The following is an 11,147-nucleotide window of genomic DNA, read 5'->3' on the forward strand; positions in this document are numbered from 1 at the left end:
GAGTTAAAATCTGGGCTAAAATCATGCCGTTTTAATGCGGACGTAGTGTTGGCTGTGTTATATTAAAAGAATTAAGTTGTGGTTTTTTTTATTTATTCAAACAGCCAGGACACTTTTGTCCCAAATATGCAGTTTGTTAGTACTCCTTCATTGAGAATCAGATTCAAGAAGTTATTATGAAATCATATCAGAAAAATCCATGTCATGTGCCAGTCTGTGGCATCAGTGTTCAGCACAACAGAAATCTCAGTCTACTCTAAAATATTTTAAAATATCACCTTCATTCAGTTAAACTGCAACTGGATGGACGGATGGATGGACGGACGGATGGACAGATAAATGGATAAACAATAGAAACAATGAATGGATGGATAAACAAAAGGAACAATGAATGGTAGGAAGGATGGATGAATGGATGGATGTATAAACAATAAGAACGATCAATGGATAGATGTACGGATGGATAGATAAATAATAGGAATGATGGATGGGTGGATAAACAAAAGGAATTATGGATAAATTGATAAATAATAGAAACGATGGATGGATAAACAAAAGGAACAATGAATAAATGGATGGATGGATGAATGGATGGATGAATGGATGGATGGACAAACAAAAGGAACAATGGATCGATGGATGAAGGGATAAACAAAAGAAACAATGAATGGATGAATGAATGGATGGAGGGATAAACAAAAAGAACAATGGATGGATAGACTGCCCGAAGCCTGATTTATTGATTGATTGATTAATTGATTGTTTAAAGCCTGATAGTCTGCGATATAGCTGAGGTAGAAGTTTTGTCATTCTGGGTAATGCAATTAAAAAAGGTACTGTTCAAAAAGAATTATATAAAAATTGTGATTTAGGAAAGGACCACAGCAGATCATCTTTTCTGTGTCAAGGTATGTTAAGATATCACTAAAGTAATGATAAAGTCAGTTGTGGTTTCACTGGTATGCTTCAACCAGTCCAAATAAAGATGCAATATTGCTAATGAAAAACAAATAAAAATCAAAGCTTGCCAATCTATCAAATGGCCTATTCCTTTCTAAGTGGACAGTTTTACAATTACCTGTGCAATACAAACCAAACTTAATGTTGGCAAGTTATAATCCTGGCAATTGGATGTCCGACAATAAAAAGAGCGATCAGAGGATGGATGGAAGCAGCAGCCAGGACTGCGATCCAACAAAGAGAGAACAAAGCCAGAAAGAGAAAGGATGCTCTGTGCTGCTGTACGTCGGAGATGGTCCCTGGAAAGCATGTGAAAGGAAGCGGTTCAGCCAAAGGACAAAGTCTAGTTCAATTTCCCAGTGAGTTTTCACACGATCCTCAGTAAAACAAAAAAATCTCCTTAACTGCTAATAGTTACTCATGAGAACGTTCCCCGTGGTCAACAAACCTCATTCCCTTAATGAAAACACAATTAACCAAACAATGCCCTCGTTAAATAAATTGCCCTTCCTAAATGGATGCCACCACAACGGCACTGAACACCCAGATTGCAACCCACACTAAACAAAGTCTGCAAGGAAAACAAAGCTAAAGCAGGCTTTTTGTAGCAATGCAAAAATGGCTGAATATGAGCAATCATCTTTTGCTTAATATGACATTTAAATTGCCTACAAGCCAGCAAACGCAACCTAAATGTTCACACAAAAATCACACAACACAATCCAATGACAATTTTTCAATTATTTTACATGTTGGTGAATTGGTGACTACTCATTTGAATTCTTACTAGGGGTGTCAAAATTAATAGTTTTTTTACAGTGCATCGCAAAGCAGAAGAGGCTGATATTGGTGGTGGTTTAGTAAGTGACCATAACAGTTATGATGTGTGATTTAAGATTACTGATTTGAATTCTATAAGGGAGTCGAGACACGTGCGAATAGCATACTACGGTCTTAGAAATAAAGGTACAAAATCTGTCCCTGGGGTGGTACCTTTTCAAAAGGTACAGTTTTGTTTTTTAACAGGTACTTAAGGGGCACCTATGGTGAAAAATCTACTTTTAAAGCTGTTGGACAGACATGTGTGTAAATATAGTGTATAGACAGTCATATTGGGGTGATATAAACACACCCAGTCCTTTTTTTTTCAAATTTAACAACATAAAAACGGTGGACCAATTGGAGTGGTTTTTAGACCAACCGCAACTTGACGTAGGAGTGCGGTCCCCCGCACAGCTGTTGATTGACAGTTGTGCATATTAACATGTCCCGGTAGTCATGTGTATAACCATATTAACAAGACCAGACGTGCACAAAGCAACCGAGAATAAAAGGTCTGTTCAGTTCGTTAGGATCATCAAACATCATCAAATGTGATCAAGAGTGAGTTTAACAAGTTTAAAATGTTTTTAAAACAGTGCTTGTGTGTTATGAATTACAGCGATTCACTTCAGCTTTACTTCATCAGCACAGCCGTGTGTCAGAACAATTAGAAAAGAAGATGCTTCAATCCCGGTTTGTGGATGTTAAATCAGGTTTATTGTGTACATTAACATAACAGATATTCATACAGCAGTGAGGATTAGCCTGTATCCTGTCACATATGCGTGCAAACGCGCTCTGTCTCTCTCTCTCTCTCTGTGTGTGTGTGGGTGTCTGCGCTATGTGTGTGTGTGCGTGTGTGTGTGTGTGCATGTGTGTGCGAATTTTTAACGACATTGTGTGTGACTCATGGTTGCAACTCACAAAAAGTGCATCAAATACTGATGGGTAAAGTTCTTATTGTAGTATTTCTCACAAACGCGACGTGAGATCTGCTTCCTGAGGCAGCCGAGGGCGGCGATTGAGGCATGTTGCTGACAGGCACGTGGGAACGGTAGGCGGGGAGGACTAGAGGCCCAGTACAAAAAAACAGCAACCAGGTTTTACCAGCTATAATACAGACACTTCAGACAGCTATAATAAATAATCTGATGGGTGTTTTGAGCTCAAACTTTACAGACACATTCTGGGGACACAAAAGACTTATCTTAAATCTGGAAAAAGGGGTAACCTAGGTGCCCTTTAAAATTACTATGAATACCTAAAAAGTACAAATGTGTACCTCGTAGCAGTTTAAAGATTCAAAAGTGAACCGTGAAGGTACAAAAGTGAACCCTAAAAAGTAGAATAGTGAACCCCAAAAGGTACAAAAGTGAACCCTACAAGAAAAAAAGTGAACCCTAACCGTACAAATATGAACCCTAAAAGGTACAAAAGTGAACCCTAATGGCCTGTTTCCACTAAGTGGAATGGTGCGGTACCATACGGTTCGGTTTGGTGCGCTTTACGGCCGCTTCCACTGTCAAAATTCGTACCGAACCGAACCGTACCATACCATACCATACCATACAACTTTACCACCATACCACCAAACAAGAGAAAGGGTACCAAAAGGTGGAGCTAGACGTGCAGCTGAACGCTATTGGTTTACAGAGATACATCATTTGCTTACGCAACAAGCCAGAATGAAAACAAAAAACCCGCCATGTTTAAAATACACACACAGCCGAGAGATTACAGCGGAATTATATATATATATATAATAACGAGCCATGGTCGATCCGGGCTCAAACAAACCTTGTCGTTGTTTTGATGAACAGCCACAAAGCCATGGAGTAGAGCAGAATCTACCCTGTGCCTCGTAGTTTTTTACGAGGCAGTCTGAAGTGCGAACGTTTTCGCTTTCTTCCTTGCGTTCGCAGCGCATCTATATCTGAAATAACAAACTTCTTGAGCTGATGATAAAAACGTGCGCTTGATTATTGACGTGCTTTTGAAACCCGATCCTTTCTGACACTGACAAACGCGAGAGTGAAGCGAGAAAAAGCAAAGGAGAAGCCGGAAAAAAGGAACATTATTTTTCAGCAAACATGAACAAAATGCCATGTATAACTATTATCTTTACTTTTTTGGACTAATATGAACTGGGAATGATGGAATTACTGTCTAACAGAGGCTACATGTGCTGCTGAAGATTACAGACACAGATAAGAGGTTTTCACTGACTGTGGGCTATATTTTGTGTTGTTGTTTTTTAACCTAAATACGGACGAAATGTCTGCTGTGTGTAGTTCTTCTGTAATTGATAACATATCGGAGACTGTAAGGGGCTGTATGTGTTTATATATGTTATTTTTTAATATAATTACAGACGTTACAGTAGGCTGTTTCGCACTGTCATTGATCTGCAGTTATAATCAACTCATGTTCATAGAAAAGTTAGTAATAAACATTTCTACACAAGTATTTATGTGTGTAAAGCATCTGTTTTGTGAGAATTGCTTCTCATATTATATGAGCGACCTGTACAGCTTTATTGTAGACATTTCCTCCAGCGAGAATGACGTCGACTGTTATTTTCTGTCATAACCCACGCCCACCAAAAGAGTACCCTTGGTAGTGGAAACGCAAGCCTGATAAAGGTGACACATATCGACCCGAACCGTACTGTACCAGTCAGTGGAAGCGAGCCTTAAAAGGTACAAAAGTGAACCAATTCAATGACATGATAAATTCTTTCCAAATAGAGATATTCAAGTCATCTGGTGAAATTGTATTCATATCGTTATCTATCTATCTATCTATATATCTATCTATCCATCCATCCATCCATCCATCCATCCATCCATCCATCCATCCATCCATCCATCCATCCATCCGACAGATATCAAAGAAGAACAAAATACCGCAATGTTAGATTTTCCAATATTGTGCATCGCCTGCAGCCGTAGATTACATTCCTAATTCTTACAAACTTTTTTCATTCCCTACTTTCCCCCAGGGATCCACCCTCACCTTTATAATAAATAAAAACTCACATTATACAAATCCATAGAAAACCAATCTTGTAAAATAGTTATGTTTTCCTGTGAGAACGGTTTAAATTCATCCCTAAATGAGATGTTCATACGCTGTCATCGTTCATAGTCACTTTGCAGGCTCTGAATATTCCATGAGAGGAAAAAAGGGAAGTTTCTTGCTGATTTAGAGGAACAGTCTATGGAATAATGGTGCATGATCGCTTTCACAGTCAAATCTCTTTAGTCTCTCCACATTTGACCTATAAAAACCAGTGCTAAAGAGAAGAAAAAAATAAATCATACGTGGTTTTCAAATCCAATACAACCCAAGGAACGACATATTTTAGGAGCGCTAAGAGTGATTTGCCGGATAAATCCTCTTTCTCACCAGAGGCACGGCGACCAATTCAGTTCCATCACTGCTAGATCAGCTGTGCGCATAATGGCCGCTCCAGATTACAAATGATTATGATAAAAATAACAAAACTCTAGCCTGACCTTTAACCGGCATCTGTGCGCTCTATTAGATGGGGGCGTCTGTCTCCAGAGCCAACAATCTGGGTCTTTTCTTTTTTTAAACGAAGGCTCTTATTTTGTAAAGATTAAAATTTACTGTAGAACACGACGTCGCAAAAAAAGCAATTTCCAGCTCCAAGCCACAAACTCGACCATGACGTGATGTTGCAGATGCGAGTCTTTCCCTCCCAACATGATTTCCACACTCGATGACATGTGGGATTTTTGTTTAATACCATAGAGATCCATTCTACACAATTTGATTGCGGGTTTTAAAAGGCCACTTTCACAAAAACGTACATTTACTATACAAACTGTCAACATTTTTAGCTGACATCCACCCAGTAAGGAACAACGTGCAGCCTTAACCACAGGTATGTGATAAATCAATACATTTACAAAATACTAAACCACAAACTATCTGCGGCTACGCCGAATACTTGCAAGACTCTGCCAAATCCATAAACACTGTAATTACAGCCTTTTATAGAAAAGTTAAAGTACATTTAGGTCAAAGTTCTGAAGGAGCCAGTTGTGGAGACATCAGCGTAAGCCAGCTGAGAGATGCAGAAAACACTTGCCTTGCAAGATTTCTAAGCCGGACGCAATTACCAACAAACACAAACTATAATTTCAAACAAATCACGTCTGGAATGGCAAAACCAAACATGTCTCTAATTGACTGATTCATCTGTAAATCACAATGTACAACATTTCTGAACGAAGGATGAACGCTCTGATGGATTTAGATACAGACAGTAACTTAATAACCTGAAAAATGAAAAAAGGAAGAGCAATTGCAGCGTTATGGATGTGACATTTGCAGTAAAAACTCAAAACATAAATTTGCATCAAAAGTTTATGTTAATATTATATTGACATATATTTATTGTTTCCAAAACAACTAACCACAGAGTAAGAAATAGATCAATCTGTAAACACTGTTTATATTCTAAATGAGGAAAGTTTACAATATACAAAATACTTTGTAGAAATTCTGTGAACTAAACTGCACAACCCAAAATAAATAATGCTAATAAAAAGCATAAGAGTTGTCTCTCTATACAACAAACATAATTGATTTTATTTTATTTGACATTTTAGCATTTATGAGGAAAAGCTTTGTTATGGAGTTTACACCTCTCCATCATGGATGACAGAAGCAAAATTGCCACTTGTGTGACTTTAGTAAATCAAATATAATTGCTTGAAAACATTGACAGAGATATTTTGGAGTGTTTTGGAGTACTGTATAAATCAAGACTACACAAAAAAAAACTTTTTAATATTTTGCTGAAGAAGTGATCGGAGCATAGACCATAATTCACAAATCTTGATGGCAAAGCTCAAATGGAGAGAAACACTTTGAATGAACAGTCTTTTGTTTGGAGATTGGTGGCTGGTACTGAGAGAGGACCGCGTGCGCAGCACATTCCAGAGCCCTGGTCCAAAAAACAGCACATTTGTAAATGAGATCAGTAACAAGAGAGCTCCGGGACATTTTTTGTACTATTTCAGGACTAAAAAGAGTATTCAGCTGTCCTAGTCCACAAAGATAAAAGCAGAATCACACTGCCACTGAGGTGCTACATTAAAATCTTAAATTGATAAGAAATGCTCCAAGTAATTTTCATAATATATCTCCAACTCCTGAATAGGCATGAGCCAGTATAAGATTCTGACGGTATGATAAACTTGGATAAAAATATCACAGTTTAAGGTTATTGTGATTACTGTTCTAAAATAAGTTCTTTTTAAATGTCTGGGTAAAAAAACTAAAACTTTTTTCCCTTTTGAACACAATATATATTTTTTGAGAAACACTTAAAATACATGTCAGGCTGAATAATCCAAATAAATCATTGACTTCTGCTGTCTTCATTAGTTTCAAAAACACAGATTTTAGTACAATTTACAAGGCATCTTTGCAACAAAAAAATGTAATGTACCATAGGAACGGTATAGCAGATTGTGTCGTTTTAAAACCTTGACTTTTCTAAACCACGGTACACCTTAAAAGTGATTATCATCCCATGCCTACTCCTGAAGTTTCAAAATGCCAAGAATTTACAAGTTTTCTGACCTTTGGGATCCTGTTTATGGCATTGTGTGTCTGGTGCATTACGTAGGCTCAATTATGTTGTGTTTCCTTGCGCAATGACAGACATTATGTGACGCATACATGAGTTTCATAACAGAGCAAGTTATTACCGTGTTCATCAATCATGCCTAAGATTCCATATACCTGACACTGCAGGGCAACACATAACAGATTTTGACCCGTGAAAAAGAAAGAGGTGTGGGTGTGATCAGTGTGAAACTTGTCAAAAAAATCTCCAGATCATGCATTCAAATCGATACAAACACAGACAATGAATCCAACCTGGGTAGAAACACAGTTGGTTTTAAGGGGAACCCAACACAAGTGGTGCTGTGTAGCATAAGCTTTTTCAATCCTCTAGGGATGTTTCATGAGAAACTATAAAAAATAGGATTATTGTCTTCAAAGTAGCCCAGTATTTGAGCCACTTACGGCACCTAAGCCGAGCGGGTGAAATCCTGACTGGTGTAAAATTCAATTATTATAATGCTGGGAAGTATGCAAGTCTGTGAAAGAAAGAGATGGGAAGGAATAGAGTGTCAAGAACCTGACCATAAATGTAGAAAAGCCACACAGCTGTAAATCACAAGATGCTCTGTGTTTACTTTGTGCATGAAAGAAACCATTCTAAACGGTTTCAAACAGAGAGTGTATTAAATGCACTAAATCTTTATCGGAGGCCCGACTTTTCAAATGATCTGCAAGGCAAAATCAACTAGCCGGTTTTTAAGCAATGTTTTGCTAAGACTGACAGTGTACTTTATGCTTTACTTTATGTTCAGGTTCCTCAAATGCAGAGTCCCCAAAAAGCTGTATTTAAATAGATATTTAAAAATACACATTTGCTGATAATTTAATCACTCTCAGGGAATCCATGATGTACTATAGTAGGGCTGCACAATATATTGCATCAGCATCAATATCGCAATGTGTGCAAAAGTTACAATGCAAGATATGCAATGTTGAGTCTGAATTATAGTTGACCAGGAGCTAAAGAATTGCATTTGATTCATCTATTTACACGATTTATGCAAAAAAAAAAAAAAATCTTACTTAAAATTTTTGTCTTGATTGTAGTCCATATATCTACACTTCAAAGCAAACACAAGATAAGTTTACTCCACTGGTAGATAATTTAGCTTGTTTAAAGAAAAACTCAAAACTTTGCCTTATTTCTTCTTCCTTTTGTCTTGTAACAAAACAAAATTTTTACTTGATCTACAAATTTTAGATATTAGGACCAGAAATGAGACAAAACAAATAAGAAAAACATTTTTCGCATTGTGGTTATTAAATTTTTTGTCCCTGAATACTGTTAGACTTCCCAGAAAACCATCAAATAATGTTATTCCAACCATCTTGTAAAACTGTATTCATATAGCAGTATTTATTGCAGAAAAATAAAATATCGCAATATCAGATTTTTCCAATATCATGCAGCTCTATACTATAAGAACACTTTTTTCTTCAGTAGAACATTTAAGAAAATTTTATGTGAAGCCATGGTGGTTGATGATTCATAAAATGAATTCTATTGGCTATAAACACTTTGAAAGTAAAAAAAAAAAAAAAACATGTAGGGAAAATTAAACGAATACTCCAAGCTCCTGAAGATACATGCATAACCACTTTAATCTACAGCCTCTGCAAACATTTCTTATCCATTCATGACATTTTGGAGAACAAATTATTTGTTTACAATAAAGATATGCGTTTTGGTTATTTGTTCTTATTCTGGAGGCTGCAACCTATATAAAAAATAAGAATTTGTTTGTGAGTAAATGATGACAGAATATGAAGAGTTTAGAAGCAAAAACTTCTAAACGCCATCTGAAAATTACCTCTAAAATAAGCTTTTTTCAGCCTCCTGTGTGTATTTTCAGTAATATCACCTTTATGGCAAAGAATAATTTAAAGTGACTTTAAAGTGAAATATCTTAACAAAACGACAGAGGCTGAGAGAAATTTTCTTTCTCGATGGAAATTTCAGACGGTACTTAGAGGTTTTTTGCATCTGAACTCTTCATATTTGGTTGAATTATCCCTTTCACTTGTGGTTAAAGTACCCCGATTGCAGCAAAAAATCTTCCTTAATGTTCATCTGGTGAAAAGAAATATCACCAGTGTCTTGAATGACATATGGCGTATAAATGAACAGCGATATTTTTAATAAAACAATAAATACATGTATTACTTTACCAGAGGACTTCTGGTAGCCAAAACAGAAATAATTGCACATTCTATTAAGAACATTTGTATGTGTACATTTTGTTTAGAGTTCCCATAGGATTAGAAAACGTCTAAGCAAATATTAAGTATTTGATGTGGGCTATTCAGCGTTCAACACCATTTCAATCTCACTTTAAATCAACATCCAAGTTTCACTCCCAGAGAACTATATCCTGCACTTCTCGCGATGCTAATTCATTCATAAGACTCTCATCTGAATAAACAACATTAATTCATACACATACACACACACAATATATACGCTAGGGTTAAGTATTCAAATACATGTCAGCGAAAGCGCTTGTTTCACAATGTGGATGACTCCATGGCGCGTGCACACACACAACCTATAGTGAATGACAATAGACATTCGCAGCAGCCATCGTTTCATTCTTTCTCCAAATCTGAAACCTGAAAACAAAAACAACAAACCGAAAGCAGCATTTCAAGCGCACCATTCAACAGATGATCCTCGCTGTTTGGCGAATGTGTCAGATCCAGCAACTTAAGCAGGCGGTGATCTCTATTGTGGCAACAGAGCAGTTAAAGACAAAAGACGAGCGCGAGACACAATCATTCAAAGTGCTGCTGTTTCTTTCTCGTTTCACATTGCAGCACACACACACTCATCCTCGCATTAGAGAAGCTAAATTCATCCAGACGCGATCACAGTTTTTGCGCGGAAAGGACACCGGAGCAACTTTACGCGAAGCCTTTTATTACTACTATATTTTGTTCTTACCTTGCTGTAACTCCTGACAGATCGGGCTTCAAATCGCGCAGAAAGCACGCTCTCTTTGTAGACTTGGATTGGTAGGATAAAGCGAAGCGAAGGTAAATCCGTTTGGGTTTAGTTTTTGTTTATTTATTTATTTTTGGTCCGCGGGGCCCAGGCTGCTCCTCTCCTCTCTCCAACCCTCGGTCTGTTCAAGCTCTCGCTCTCCGCCGCCAGCGAGAGTCACAGCACGGGTGACGTCACCGCTGCCATGGCACAGCAAAAGCGCGAAGGGAGGCGCTGATGATGATGGTGATGGAGGAGCTTATCAAATACTCAAAGTTTACAATGTACTAATGAAGTGTGGCGAAAGTTTGGAGGCAAGTGGACTTGATCACATGCTTGAGAGCAGGCCAATCAGATTGTTTTAATTTATGCATCCGCTGAGTAAAACATGTGCTGGATAAGTTGGCGGTTCATTCAGCTGTGGCGACCCCTGAAGAATAAAGCGACTGAATGAATGGTTATCATTTTAGTTAAACCCATGTCAAAACGACTTAAAATTGACGTAAAAACACGTCAGAAATGCTAATTGATTTGAAGTCAAAACTTTGACATCTATTTGACATCCGCACAATGACTACGTTTACATGGACACCAATAATTCGATTTTATTGTGGTTAAGACAACTCTGATTAAGATTTAACCACGTACAGCGATTTTTTGATTAATTTAATCTGATTAAGGTCGTAATCGAACGAAATCGAATTAAGACATTTGGAGT

General features: G+C 37.4%; 1 protein-coding gene across 1 annotated transcript in view; it reads right to left on the reverse strand.

The window, feature by feature from the left end:
* Positions 1–10,613, reverse strand: part of nck2a (NCK adaptor protein 2a) — a 114,063-nt gene extending 103,450 nt beyond the window's left edge. The window contains exon 1 of the mRNA XM_056465333.1: positions 10,391–10,613. The gene's annotated coding sequence lies outside the window, so the exon portion shown is untranslated. The remainder of the gene's footprint in view (positions 1–10,390) is intronic.
* Positions 10,614–11,147: the final 534 nt, after the last annotated feature.

Source organism: Danio aesculapii, chromosome 9, assembly GCF_903798145.1.
Source record: "Danio aesculapii chromosome 9, fDanAes4.1, whole genome shotgun sequence".
NCBI lineage: Eukaryota > Metazoa > Chordata > Actinopteri > Cypriniformes > Danionidae > Danio > Danio aesculapii.